The sequence below is a fragment of the Paralichthys olivaceus genome, chromosome 21 (genome assembly GCF_024713975.1).
Source record: "Paralichthys olivaceus isolate ysfri-2021 chromosome 21, ASM2471397v2, whole genome shotgun sequence".
NCBI lineage: Eukaryota > Metazoa > Chordata > Actinopteri > Pleuronectiformes > Paralichthyidae > Paralichthys > Paralichthys olivaceus.
The window spans coordinates 18,192,088-18,206,224 of record NC_091113.1 but is presented as its reverse complement, the minus strand read 5'-3'; the positions used below and the strand labels follow the sequence as shown (position 1 = coordinate 18,206,224).

Sequence of the window (14,137 nt, the reverse complement as noted above, 5' to 3'; positions counted from 1 at the left end):
TTTAATTAGTAATTCTAACAGCTTATTATATTGGGGTAAGTTTTCATCTTATTGTGATATTTGTATTGCCAAAACAAAGACAATGAAAAAATAACAAAGAAATATAATCTTACATTTATATACTAAATGATATTGAAGATATTCTCATGATGTGTTTAATTGCATATCAAATAAAAAGGGGAGTCAGTGTGTATATGTTGCTAGAACATACCACATGACCAAAAGAGACCAAGACAAACTGAAAATTGTTACTTGCATTTGTACTTGCTGTCTTCAGACTGTAACGATAATCTGTATATATTATAATAATAACATTTATAGTCACTGCCATGAAGCTGTACCTGTCTCCTGTAAGGGCTCTTTAACGCTTGTATCCAACTCTGCCAGTAAACACTACAATTGATTAGAAAATGGAGAGATTGTAGCTACACATGGTGGTAATTTAGCTGCCACTTCTTTGATTGAACCGGAGCGACATCCCTTTTAAGTGTGTTCTCTGTTTACTCAAAAGCCTGTCACAGCTAATGTGGTTTAGTGACTCATTCATGCCGTCTACAGCAGATTCAACATGAAATGATTAAATGTAATAGTCTCTGGAAAAGGTTAGACTGCAGTTATTAGACGGTTCTGCTGGAAATCAGAGCATATTCTAAATCCTTGTCTAATTTTAACCTTTTCCATTTTGGGGGGTAGCTAAGCAACCTGCCATGCATTGCCTCTGACCTCCAGCTGAACCGAGAGATTTCTGAAATAATCTTGCGCATTTGTTTGCACAAGAGTGTGAGTTTGCCCTCCTTCTGACAGACCCTGTTAACTCTACTCCATTTTTCTGTGTGTTTTTTTTAATAACAGTCTCGTATCTGACAGCATGGCATCGTGCACTCACAATGACAACAGCACTCATGAGCAAATACAGCACATCCATACAAAGCAAACACAGGGTCACCACTGCTGCCAATGGCTGTTTTACGCATCATAAACATTTGATTATTTCATTTATTGTCAAAAGTGGAGAACAACCCAAGCACAGCATCAGTTGTGGAAAAAAGGTCATTTTCCTATTCATAAAAGATGTTTCCCTTGCATTTAATTTTTTAAGTATTCTTCTGTGACAAAGTTGCCTGGTGCCATAGGTCTCACAGCACAACAAGATGACAAGCACTCACCAATAAACTTTTTTATTTAAACAGAATATAAAATAAACCTCAATGGACATTATAGAAATCTAACATACATCAAAATAAATCAGCCCGGCTCATAACCTCTTTCCGGTGGCAGCTTAGCTCAGCTCTGACTCAGTCTGTGTCACTCCTCTTTGTGTCTCCTCCATGTGGTACCTCTCTCTGCCACTTTTGTCAACACCACAGCATCCTATTCACATATTGTCGTATTGGGAAAAGTGGATTGAACATTATAAGTATCATTTGATTTTTTTTATAGACTAAATCCTTATTAGAGTTAGTTTAATGTATTATTTACAGAGCAAATGAAAAAGATAATGATAACCGTAACCCATATTTAAATACTTAATACTGTGTATTTTATTAGTATTGCTTTTACTTGTGAAAAAAATATTCAATACCTCACTCTTTGTCTTGTCCTTGTCATGGCACAGCATACAAAGGGCAATGGGTGACATTTTTCTCAGTTCATTAATTGCATGATTACTAATTAGCATTTAGATACAGTATGGGACTTTCCCCCTGAGCTCCCTTCGGTGCAGCCCTGACAGACTGAGGGGCTGCTCGCTTATGTGTCCTAATTGGGAAACACATGTCTGCAGCTCACACACAACAGCAATTCAGTGGAGTGACAGCCCCCAGCCAGAATGATGGCATTGGCACTAAATGTAAAATGCTCCAGGAACCCAAACAGAGGTTGAGAAAATAATTCAAACCTTTGCCTTGTGGCTTATAATGATTTTTGCATGTGTCAGAATGTCTAAACTCATCTCACAATTTAACTGATCTGCAATGTGGTTTTTGTAAACTTAATACATGTGTGACACACCAAATAATCTAAGAACTGTGAGACAGCCCATTCAGAGCAGTGTCACTGAAAAATGATTCTCACAGTGGTGAAGCAGACCAGATAGAATAGTTTCAAACTGTGGGTTGAAATGTAGCAGTAGTGAGCAAATGAGTGAAGTAAACTGAAACTACTCATCTCATCATCATGGGGGGATTTGACAGCAGTTCATTGCATTCAATAAGTTGATTAGCTTTCTCAATATATGTTAAACATTTTTTTAAATGGGTATTTGATTAGTTTAAGTGTGTGTGTGTGTGTGTGTGTGTGTGTGTGTGTGTGTGTGTGTGTGTGTGTGTGTGTGTGTGTGTGTGTGTGTGTGTGTGTGTGTGTGTGTAAAAAATAAATAAAATAAAATCCTGATCCTTCCTTGCAGTCTTGGCTGGATGCTTCAGGCACCGTGTGGCAATGCTGCAGCCAAATCCTATACTAGTGTTAGCTTTAGTTGTGCCTAATGGGTCCTACCTGTGCTGCCCTTTCTCCAGCCATGTCCAGCCTCATCTCTGTCAGGCAGGTCAGCCCAGAATCAAACTAAGTGGATCCTTGTCTCCCTTTCCCATGCAACAATTGTGGGGATCCTGATCATCTGTTCTGCTCAAAGTCCAGTCTCAGTTCGCTCTACCACTTGACTGGCCTGACTGGATTATGACAAGTCCACTTTGCACATCTTCATTGTTACAAAAAACCTTTTGCACTGTGCAGCCTACAAAAAATATTAAGAGGAATCTTAAAATATGAAGATGTGTGTGAATGGATGGTGTAATATTGAGCCCCATGGTTGGGGGGGGTGTCACCTGGTGCTTACATTTATTTGCAGGTACAGCATGCAAAATTGAAGTGAGATAATCACTATTGGCCCACTGACTCATGGGCTCTCGTACACACGGCCTCCAGGCCCAAGCTTCACTTTCCCTTGAAGAGCATCTACCCCCTGGCTTTATAGCGAAAGCCCCTCCTACAAGACAAACATCAATTAACAAATCTCTACCAGATGTGACATTGAAAATATATATACAAACCCATCAGCATTTCACCCGAGCTAGTCTGTCACATAAATATCACTACATTATATTAGATAGGCATTTAAAAGAGCATTTTTGTGATAGCATTTAAAACACTCCCTCTGGACTGGCTTTTATGTGGTACACTCCAGATTCCCCTCTCTACAAGTGGAGTTGGAATCTCCCACTGTTTGCCAGTGGGACCAGGACCCTGCATGAAGGTGAGGGAGGGTGGATATCACAGCACAGACACATGTACCCAAAACATTGAATAAATGTTTGTGAAATAAAACTGTGTTGTAGAGGTTATTTCTGACTATTGGTGGACTCTGTGTATCAGTACAGTTTAAAAAGATCATATGGTTTGTGAGCTGCCTAATGCTACAGCCATGCTAATGCTACTGAGGTGCTGCAACTAATGGTGTATGTTAAGTTTTTGCCACCTTATATATTGCAGTGCATGGGGTAACCCCATGACAGATGGAGGGCAAGGTTGTTCTATAAAAGGGTTGACCTTGTACGTAAAGTGCCTTGAGGTAATGTATATTATGATTAGGTGCTATACAAATCCAATTTAATTGAATTGAATAAGAGATTTTTGGGTGGCCATCAAGACTTGAAAAGTATTTTGTGATTTACCAGTTACAGGTAAAGAAAATGCAGTTTGCATCTCACTAGAGGTGTTATTGTATATATACACTCACATATATATGGGAAAGTGGAAAGAGTTCTACAGGGGAGTGTATAGCACCAGAGATAAACTTGATTTTAGCTGCACTGGGTTGTATTTGCTGTACAGATAATAGTGATATGAACAATCAGTGAGGTTCAGCCTTACACACACACAGTGCAGTAATGAGTGCAATAATGCTCAGCACTGTAATGAGAAGTTCAGCAGGGTCACAACTTCAGGGACGAGGCTCTTCTGGAGTCTGCTGCTGCAGGAGGCGATTTATTGAAAATGAATGGTAAATGTTCTCAATGGGGATAATTGGATGCCAGGGATCATGTGGGCAGTATTCACCACATACTGGATCACTCAACAGCCTGATGCTGCAGAATTGCCAAAGTGTTCTAAGATACAGTCTGTAAGTATGGACCAGCAGTTAAAGTCCGAGTGTATCCAGGGACACAAGTAAGCTTCACCACAATTCTGTTGATGTAGGTGGGGACATGTGTGCCTCCTAGCTTGTGTGAAGTCTCCTTGGTCATCCGGGTGTTAAGGTCTAGGACATGATTGGAACATCACCGGGCCAAATACCATATCTATAGAAGAGGAGGTGAAGTTGCTCTACCAAACAGATCAGGGTCTATAAATTGCAAAGGGAAGCCCTTTATGTTATGCTCCTAGGCCAGGTGGAACATAAATTGGGGGCTTCTGGGATTCTTTGCCTCTCCCCTAATTTTTTTTTATCGTCAGGTTAGTTAAAAGATAAATTGGAGGTTTGTTCGCTTTTTTTTTTTCTTTAGGTAACTTGGGCATCTGTTTTTCCCCCCTCATATTTCTGATTGACAGTTTTTTTCTTCTTGAGTGGCATTATGAATTTTGATTTGGACCGTTTTGTTACAAACCCCACATTAAAACAGTTGGATACATTCAGTTCTCATGGCCAATGTGTTTGATGTGCAAGTGCCGTCAAATATTAAAAAAGAGAAGCTGAAACAGCTCTTGATGGGGAAGCTGGTGGAGAAGGGGCTGTTTGCTGGCCCATCCACTGCAGACGGAGATGGGAAAGCTGACATGGAGCTCTGAGATCCCCTGCAGCCTGTCACACCTTTTCCCGCAGATCCTCCTACCCATCCTACGCGGATGTCATCGGAGGAGCTCCGGCTCACGCTCCGCATCCGAGAAACGGAGTTGAGGAATCGGAAAGCTTTGGTGTAAGCAAAAACATTGTACTTGAGCCACCGTTCAGAGAGTCTGAGGTGGATTCATATTTTGGTGTTTTTGAATGCATTGTAATCACTTTATATTGGTCAAATGATTTGTGGTCTTTATTGCCTCAATGCAAATAAGTAGGAAAGCTCAGGACGTGTGTGCCACCCTCACAGTCGAACAGAGCCAGAACTATGATACTGTTAAGGCTACAGTGTTGCGTGATTATGAATTAGTGTGTGAAGCATACCGACAGAAATTTAGAAATTGTGAAAAAAATGTCAACCAGACACATGTGGAGTTTGCAACCACAAGATATTGGGGGAGTCCATTAGAATTAAAGCAACTTATAAATGACGAGCTTTAAAAATATTGGTGAATATGTGTTTTTAAATGGTGTTGAAAATAAATAATTTATTGTTTTATTGTTTTTTTTAAATGGAGATTTAAGTATTGATGATGGAATATTTTGTTCAGTTGGATGGATGGCAAAAACCTTTACCAAATAAAGTAGAAACATGTACTGGGGAGGCAGTTAACACTTTGTCAACTGTAGTGATCTGCAGCTGAAATGTTCTGAGATGGACTTCTTGACCTTAGCTATGCTAATCACTTGGAACTGCACTTGTGTTAACTATGAAAGTATTTTACATCCGTTGTTATTATGTCCTGTCACTACATGCACAGGTGTTAGTTTTACAGCAGATCCAGCTTTGGTTTTAACTGAAGTCACATTTATACGGACCAAAACATGTGAAAATAAAACAGTGACACATTAAAAAGCTGACTGATAAAAATGTCACCTGTGCAGCCATGATGCTGCACCTTGGTGAGAACACACAGAGACAGAAAGGGCTGAAGTGGAGACTGAGCCTGAGACGGTTAAAGTGAATGTCTTTTAATTGGAGTTATATTACTCCTCTCCATCTCACACAGTTCTCTCTCCTCTCTTGCCCTTTCTCCCCATCCCTCTCTCCATCTCCTCCACTCTCAAACCCTGCACTGTCTCCACTTTCTTTCTCTCCATAAGAGGGGCCAGTTGTCCTTTCACATAGCTGTCAACTTGGAGGCCCTTTGCAGCGACTGAAGACCCCCCACTCTTTCCTCCACACTCTGTCTTTCTCACTCGCCCTCTCTCTGTCTGTGTCTCGCTCAGCTGTCACATGCACCAAGGGTGATTGGAGGTGAGCCGGTGGATGGGTTGAAAAAAGAAAAGAGGAGGAGAATGAGGTAAGGGGGTATAGAGGATGGAGTTGGAGAACAAAGAATGAGGGGTGATACCAGTTTTTATAGACAAAGACGGCCTAACAACTATAAAAGACCGGGAGCAGACAGTGATAAATAAAATTAAAAGACAGGAGTGATAGCAGGGGGACATAGAGGATTAGGCAGATAGGATATGGTGGAAAGACAGAAAGAATGAAAGAAAAAAAATATAAATCATTGTGGCTCCAGTCTCCTCCGCTTGGTTATTTTTAGAGGACTTGTCCAACGGTTGGGTGACTTTCTTCATCTCTGAGGATTTGAGGTCAGAACTTGGTGTCAGAAGGGGAAATGTCCTTGTCCCAACCTGTCGTGGTAGCAGAGTATTGACTGGACCTAGGGGACATGATTGGCAGGCACAGAGGCCAGTCATTTAGGATTACAAGAGCACTGAAATATGCCACTGACATGGCGTGAAGATGGCGAAGACATCCATGGATGTACTGTGACACACATGAGGCGTCAGCTTCTGTCTGCCCATCAGGATCCTCCTGGTGAGGAGCTTCACATAAGCATAATAAAGGAGCTTCACGCTGTCCACCGCTGAGTTACCTATAGTTACATTCTAATTTAGCAACAATAATGCAGATTTCACATCCAGCCAAGAGGAGGGCATCACAACAGAGAATATGAGTAAGTATGGTCCAGTAAAACATTTGGATTATTCTCTATTTTTGATGCATCATAGTTGTGACATCCCTCTGTGTATTTAAATGACTTCCAGTGTTTTTACTTCACAGAATATTTACAAAGCCTGATGAGTATTGTAAAATTGTTGTCAGGTGAGAAGTATATTGTACCAGGGCTGTTCAATTACAAGTTGAACCAAGTAGCTGGGCCAGACATTTTTAGCAGCCCATAAGCAGCAGGTAATGACAAATTACAAATGAATGAATTGAAAAATACAATGTTTATTCATTGTTTCCCTTGAAAATGTGGACACATCTGACACAGGCACATTACAAAGTACATAAAAAAAACAATAGAAGATAACTGAACAGAATATGAGGTAGTAGCAATACTTGATTCCACTTATGAAATAAAAAATACTCTTTTTGATCATATTTGACCTGGGCACAACACAAAATGCATATAAAACTGAACAGTGCTCAGTATTAGCAATAACTTGTTTCCCTTTTAAAATCCAAATCAATATTTTGGTCATATACACAGGCACATCACAAATTCCATTTAATAGAATAAAAAAGAACTATCAATGCTATCAAAGCTATCAGTGCACAAACTCATAACAAGTGATAACAGTAACTAACACACATGAATACAGTTCTACTACTGATAAGGCATGGCTTTGTACACATCGCACATTATGTTGATATGTAGGCTACAGTTACCCTGCTGAGTTTCTTAGAGGGAGAGTTGACATTTTTTGTTCGAAACAAGAGTAGTGACTTTTGGCTGGTAAGATGTCAATACAATTTGAAGGCATTGGTGAAGAGTTCTGTCAGTCAGGGAACAACGAGAGCTGCTTTTTACTGAGGTCACATGTGAAAAGCTAGATGTGTATGTTAATCTTTAAATACCTAGCACGATAAATGCTACTTTCTTAATTCTGGGAATTGATGCACGATGAGCGCAAAGCTCCTGTGCCATGGTAACGGATGACTGCATGTCAGTTTGAGCAGGAATTTCCCAGTTTGTCTCAACAGTGAACGGGTCTCTGGCAAAACCCATCACCTCTGTGGACAACATAAGTCCATCCAATCGCCCAGCAAAGTTCTCTTTCAACCTCGCAATGAAATCTGTCATCACGAGCATGATTTGTGCCAGAAATACGATGCATTTGTGGAGCGTCGGAAAAAGCAGCATTTGGTCTGCGCGCAAATCATTTGCGAAAAGGTCCAGTTTGACTTGGAATGCGCACATCAACGAGTTCAATGACTTTTTTGTCTCTGCCTTGTAGTCCCACATTTAGGTCATTCAGGTGTTTGAATATGTCTTCAGAAAGCAGACATCGACCATGAAGTTATCGTCCAGTATTCAATTGAAATGTGCTTCTGCCTTTTTATGCTTGCTGCGGAGGAGGAAAGTTGTGATCTCCTCTCTTGAGATCACAGACGCTCCAGTGCTTTGCCATTGGACAGCCACCTGATGTCATTGTGCAAAAGCAGGACGTGGTGGTCAGTAGACATTTCTGACAGCAGCCTGCAGAATCAAATTAATTAGAGCCATCACAATGTCCATTGCTGCTTTGAGCTCTCGGCTTAGATTTGACACAACACCATCTGATGCACAATGCAGTGTAAGGATATCATCTGAGGTGCAATAGGGGACCAACGTGCTGCCAAACCACTTTTCCTGCCATGGATGGAGCCCCATCCATCACAAGCATGTACACACACACTTCATATCCAGACCATTGTCTCTGAAAAAAAAAGACATTTTCTTAAAGACAAACTCGCCAGTTGTGTGTCTAATGGCGTTAAGCTTAGGCTGTGCCACTCAGAAGTTGCTTCTGGGCCACATGTGGCCCGCAGCCCACCATTTGTATAGAACTGCTGTATACTGTCACATCATATCCCCAGATCATATCTCATGCCACATGTAGCAGCTGGTGGCAAGTCTCAGGCAGGCAGATAGGTGGTCATCAGTCGTGGTGGATCTGAACTTGGCCTTTGTGGTTTTCATGATGGAGAGGGCAAAGTCACATAGATAGGTGGATCCAAATAGGGCTGACCGGCAGAAGGCCCAACTTGTCATATTAGGATCCTTCTCCTCTGAGAACAGATGCCAAAAGTGAGTGAGGCTTCCAAGAGGGTACCTACTTTCTGTTCCAAATGAGAAACACATGTATGTGGCAACTGGCTCGAGTGATGCAAAGTCTGTGAAACATCTTTCAAACTCTAATGCAATGCTCTGCACTTCTCTGCACTGCGCTGTATCTTTTCCCTGACTCTTAAATATTGACAGCATGCTCTGGAAGTAGAGCAGATCCTGGTGCTGCAGCTTGGTTGAAAGTAGCTGTGGTACGTTCACCTGTTTGTCAGTTTATGTTAAGTGTTTTGCACATTCTTCTCATAGAGAACATGCTGCACATAGATGCACTGAATGCGTGTGTAAGTGGCATAATATAAAAACTGTACTATAAAGCGCTTTGAGTGGTCATCAGGACTAGAAAATCGCTATATAAATACAGACCAATTCCCATTTACTCCCATCTATTGGCTGGCAAATAGAATAGAATAGAATGAAATAATATGTGACAGAGGAGAAGCTACTGTGCTGTGAGCCAAGCCATGCTAGTGTTAATGAAGCAGGAAGTGTTAAATTTAGCACTTAAGCTACATTGTTAGCACTCCTATTCACCGTGGCTACTGGAGAGGATAAATATGGACCCTCTCACATTTTTTTTCATAAGGTCAAACCAGAATGCCTGTGCTTGATTAACAAAGCTTGCATCTTGCTTGCAAAGAAGGTCAAACTTAGAGCAACATTTTAAAGTGGTGCACAAAACCTACAAGAGGGATTTCCCCGTCAAAAAATTGAGAGAAAAAGGAATTCTCAACTAGCAGCAGAGCATTCCATTTTCACGAAGCGAAACACCAGGGGATAAGCAGCCACCATAGCATCGTATCGGGTGATTCACATTCTTGCTAAACATGAGAAGCCATTCAAAGATGGAGAGATGGTGAAGGAGATATTTTTGGGGGCTGCGGATTTGCTTCTTCGAGATTTTGAAAACAAAACAGAAATCATGGCAGCTGTCAAGGATATTCAGTAATCCAGAAACATAGTAACAAGATGATGTCTGGACATAGACATTGAGGAACAACAAACCAGTGACAATGACAGCTGTGTTTCTCTCTTAAGTCTGCTGCGATGGCGCAGTCCAGGGAGAGCCATCCTGGGAACCAGAGGGTCGCTGGCTCAAGTCCCCCACTGGACCAAACAAGCAAACTGGTGTGTGTGTGAATACTGGATATTTTGACACTGAAAGGAGAACACACATTTTTCAAACCTCAATTGAGGTAGTAGAAAAAAATCCATCTGAATAGACAGTGGTGGGTCAACGTCAGCGTCAGGGAAAAGATGCAGCTTAGCTGGACAGTTCCCACTACATTGAACAGTGCAGAGCGCTGCAATATGTGACAAGGTTACACTCACCATTCAACAAATTATATTTCGATCGACCTGTGAGCGCCACGTAATCGACTAGTTGGGCATCACTGCTGTATGTTGATGAAACCCTCTATAGGACTGTCCTTTTAAATGCGACTGAAAACAATATCATGCTGAAGTTTCTTGACATTTGGAGATACAGGCTTTTCTGTCTCTTACTGTGCTCCTATTCTCTTTTTCTCTCTCTCTCTCTCTCTTGCGGGTAGAAGAGTGTCAGTCTGCCCGACTCGTCCTAAGCCCCATGTCTGGCTCTCTCTCTCTCCTTCAGCCTAGAAATCACCCACCCACCCCATCGCTTCCTCTCCTCATCGCAACATGGTGCCAACCCCTTTTCACCAGCTAATACCACTTCACCCTTTTTACCCTCCTCCTCCTCCCACTTGCATTCAATCGCGCTATCTTCCCACAGCAGGCATGTCAAACACCCCGCCATTGAGTGAAGCAAATCAGCCTGAAAAGGGTGGGTGGGTGTGGGATTGAGGGTGAGCGCGATGAGAAAGAAACAGACAGCGAGGGATGGTAAAAAAAAAGGGGAGGGAAAGAGTGAACGTGATGGTGAGGGGAGAGGGCTGGAGAGGAGGACTGCAACAATAGGAAAAGAGGAATGAGGTGGACAAGGTGGAGAAGTCATGGGAAGAAGAGATGAGACCAAAGGCTTGATGAATGACTGGATACATAGAGAGGTCAAGGTTGAACAAGTAGAGGAACCGGAACCAAGATGGGATGGTGAGGAGAGTTATGATCAGAATGTATCTGTCGCCCAAGAAGGATCACTTCTTTCTCAACCACCTTCTTCCCTTGGTCTGTCACCCTGCCTGCTTTGGATAAATATTATTATCATTATTATCATTAATGATTCTCTCTCTGAACCACTAAAGCAATTTCCTTCTGTGCATCACCCTCAACATGTGACTGGCTTTGAGTGACGCAGATGTGTGGTTCTTGGTCAAGATATCATTTATATATATATAAACCCAGACACCACCCAATAAGCTTATCTTTGAAGTTTACTGATCTATACAGAAAGAGAAGTTGATCTCATATCAATAAGTCTGGTGGACCCAATGATTTAATACTAGATAAAAAAATCGATCTATCTTTTGAAGTGACCACAAACCACACTGCTGCCTCTTTACTATGAGCTGGATCAAGCTGCCATTGGTGCCTCGGTGCTTCACCTGAGCTGCAACAACATCCCCAGCAGGGTCTTCATGCTTCATGAGCCGATTGCAATGAAAGAGTCACCCTGTGTGGATATGTAAAAAGGAGTGCAGGAGGGTGAGCTTTATGGTGGAGGTGCAAGACTTTCTGTGAATTCTAACTGCGACAGAAAATTATAACCAAATGAACCTTTGACAGTTTTCATCCCATTTTTCCTCTTTGTCTTTGTTGTTTTTATCTGCAGATCTTTTTTTATTTGTATGTGAAGCACTTTAAGCTTTATTAGTCTATTATTTTATTGTCATTTTTGAAATTCTGCCATCATGTCCCACCCTGCTCTATTTTTTTGACCAAATGGCGCACTCTATAACTCTGTAACACTTTAACTCTGTAACACTTTAACTCTATAACTCTATAACTCTTTAACATTTTACTTCTATAACTCTGTAACACTCTAAGTCTATAACTTTGTAACTATATAACTTACGCACAACGTAACAGGAGATTCTCTGTTTAGACGCTGCGGAAATCGTGTTTTTGTTTACAGCGTCAGAGCAGGGTCTCCTGCTGTGTTGTTACATCAGCTCCTCTGCAGAAACTCCTGAGGCTCTCACTCGGACATTTGCGTTCACACATACAGCCCCTGCTGAGAAAGCGCAGGGGATCTCTGGAGTTTATTGATGTCTGAAAGCAGCTTTATTCTGTTACTGTAACTCTTTGAATTTGTAACTCTTGTGATGACCCCTCCCCTTCTGCTGGTGACTTTTGATTTTTTTTTTTTCTCTTTCTCGGAGGCCAGAGTGGCAGAGCTGGGTCAGGAGGAGGAAACACACCAATCTCCTTATTTATATAAAAGACATCTGGGGGATTTGTTCTCTCTCTCCCTCCAAGCCAGCAGTGTTTTTTTATTTAGTATTTATCATTAGTAAAATTAATTAAAATGGGGCAGCCGTGGCTCAGCGGCAGAGCAGGTCATCCAATAACCAGAAGGTTGGCAGTTCAATCCTTGCTCCCGCTGTTCAAAAAAAGAATTGATGGATTGACAGCTGGTGAGGTAGCAGCTCATCTCCTTGCCACAACCAAGGTGCCCATGAGCAAGGCACCTCCCCCAGGCACTGACAACAGCAGCCCACCACTCCATTCAATTGGAGCTGGTTCAATACACTCCATAACCCTTCAACTTTACTGTTTGGCTCTGTTGGGAAGAGCATTGTTAATTGTCATAAGCCTATTTTTCTCCTCTCCTGCAATCTCATACAAGACTGCATCAGACACACACTTAGATGTAATCGCATTAGGACAGAACTGCATACTATATACGGACATCAATGACAGTGTGTGCTAATGTTGACAGTACAGATAGTACCAACAATGAAATGATTAACTTTTAGTGCATTGCTCGAAACCTAACAAAGTGCCCTATTTTTCCAATGATTTTTTAATTTAGTTTTTTTCCTACTTTTTTCTTCAACATTTCTTTTTTCTGCATTGTACAATACTGCCCTACATATTATACTCATACCATACTCACAATTATAATATTAGTATTTTTGAGTATATTATTGTGTCATAAATGAAAACAACACAAATGAGGGTATGAACACAATTAGGACAGAGCTGTATAAGTGAACTGCAAATCATGTCTTCTCTGAATATAGATTTTAAGTGGTGGTCAGATGCACTTGCAGTAACAATCACAGGTAAATGGTAAATGGTTTGTATTTATATAGAGCTTTTCTATTCCTGATGACCTCTCAAAGTGCTTTACAGTAAAGTTTTACATATGAGGAAGGGCTATTTGGGGTTCAGCATCTTGCCCAAGGACACTTTGACATGTGGACTAAGGAAGACTGGGATTGAACCACAGACCTTCTGGTTAGAGTAAGAATCTTTTAACCCCTGAGCCAAAGCTGTGAAAAGAACAAAAGGTAGAATTTTTAAGGCTGCATAAAGACGAGTGTGCATAGGAATCACTAAAATATGCTAATATGGTGTTTTCTTTTAAACTTGATGATGGTTTATTTATGTTTGTTTTGATGTAAGTGTTTGAAACCTGCTTCCTGACAGAACCTAAAGCAACCATTCAGTTTGCTCAACACAGAGATTTGATGGGCGTGGAAGTCGACCTCTTGTCGTAAGTAGCTCCCTGTGATTCAGAAGCAAAAGCCCTGGCCCATCAGACATTTTGTGTGATGGCCCTGAGGGTCAAAACACAACATTTCAGAAATAACATTTTGGGAACTGTTTCTGAAATGTTATGTTTTGACACTTAGGACCACCACAGTTTTGTAAACAGGACGCCTTTAAAAAGGGGAGACATCATCAACATTACTCTTTATAAAGATTGATTTATTTATTAAGATGTATTAAAAATATTTTAATGCATAGAGAAGCTATTTAGCAGTAAATCAAACCGAGCACTATAATACCAATCATTCTGTCTGAGGATAACAATGATTAATTAAATATGGCATTGCACTATAATTAAATATAGTATTTCTCCAAACCTTTGTGCTGTTTCTGTAACAACCAAAAGAAAAGAATACAATTATTGCATTCTTACGCACCTCCTCTTGTCTTTCATTTCTCAGCAGTGCAGTAGGTTTTTATCTCCAGCTAGTCTGATACCTATACCACACCTGTGGTGGTCGTAAAGTTGCCCCAGGCACGA

The 14,137-nt window shown here is 41.1% G+C and overlaps 1 protein-coding gene across 5 annotated transcripts in view; it reads right to left on the bottom strand.

Annotated features, from left to right (window-relative positions):
- The window catches only part of rbfox3a (RNA binding fox-1 homolog 3a), a 530,829-nt gene that overhangs the window by 508,295 nt on the left and 8,397 nt on the right, over positions 1 to 14,137 (bottom strand). The window lies entirely within an intron of this gene.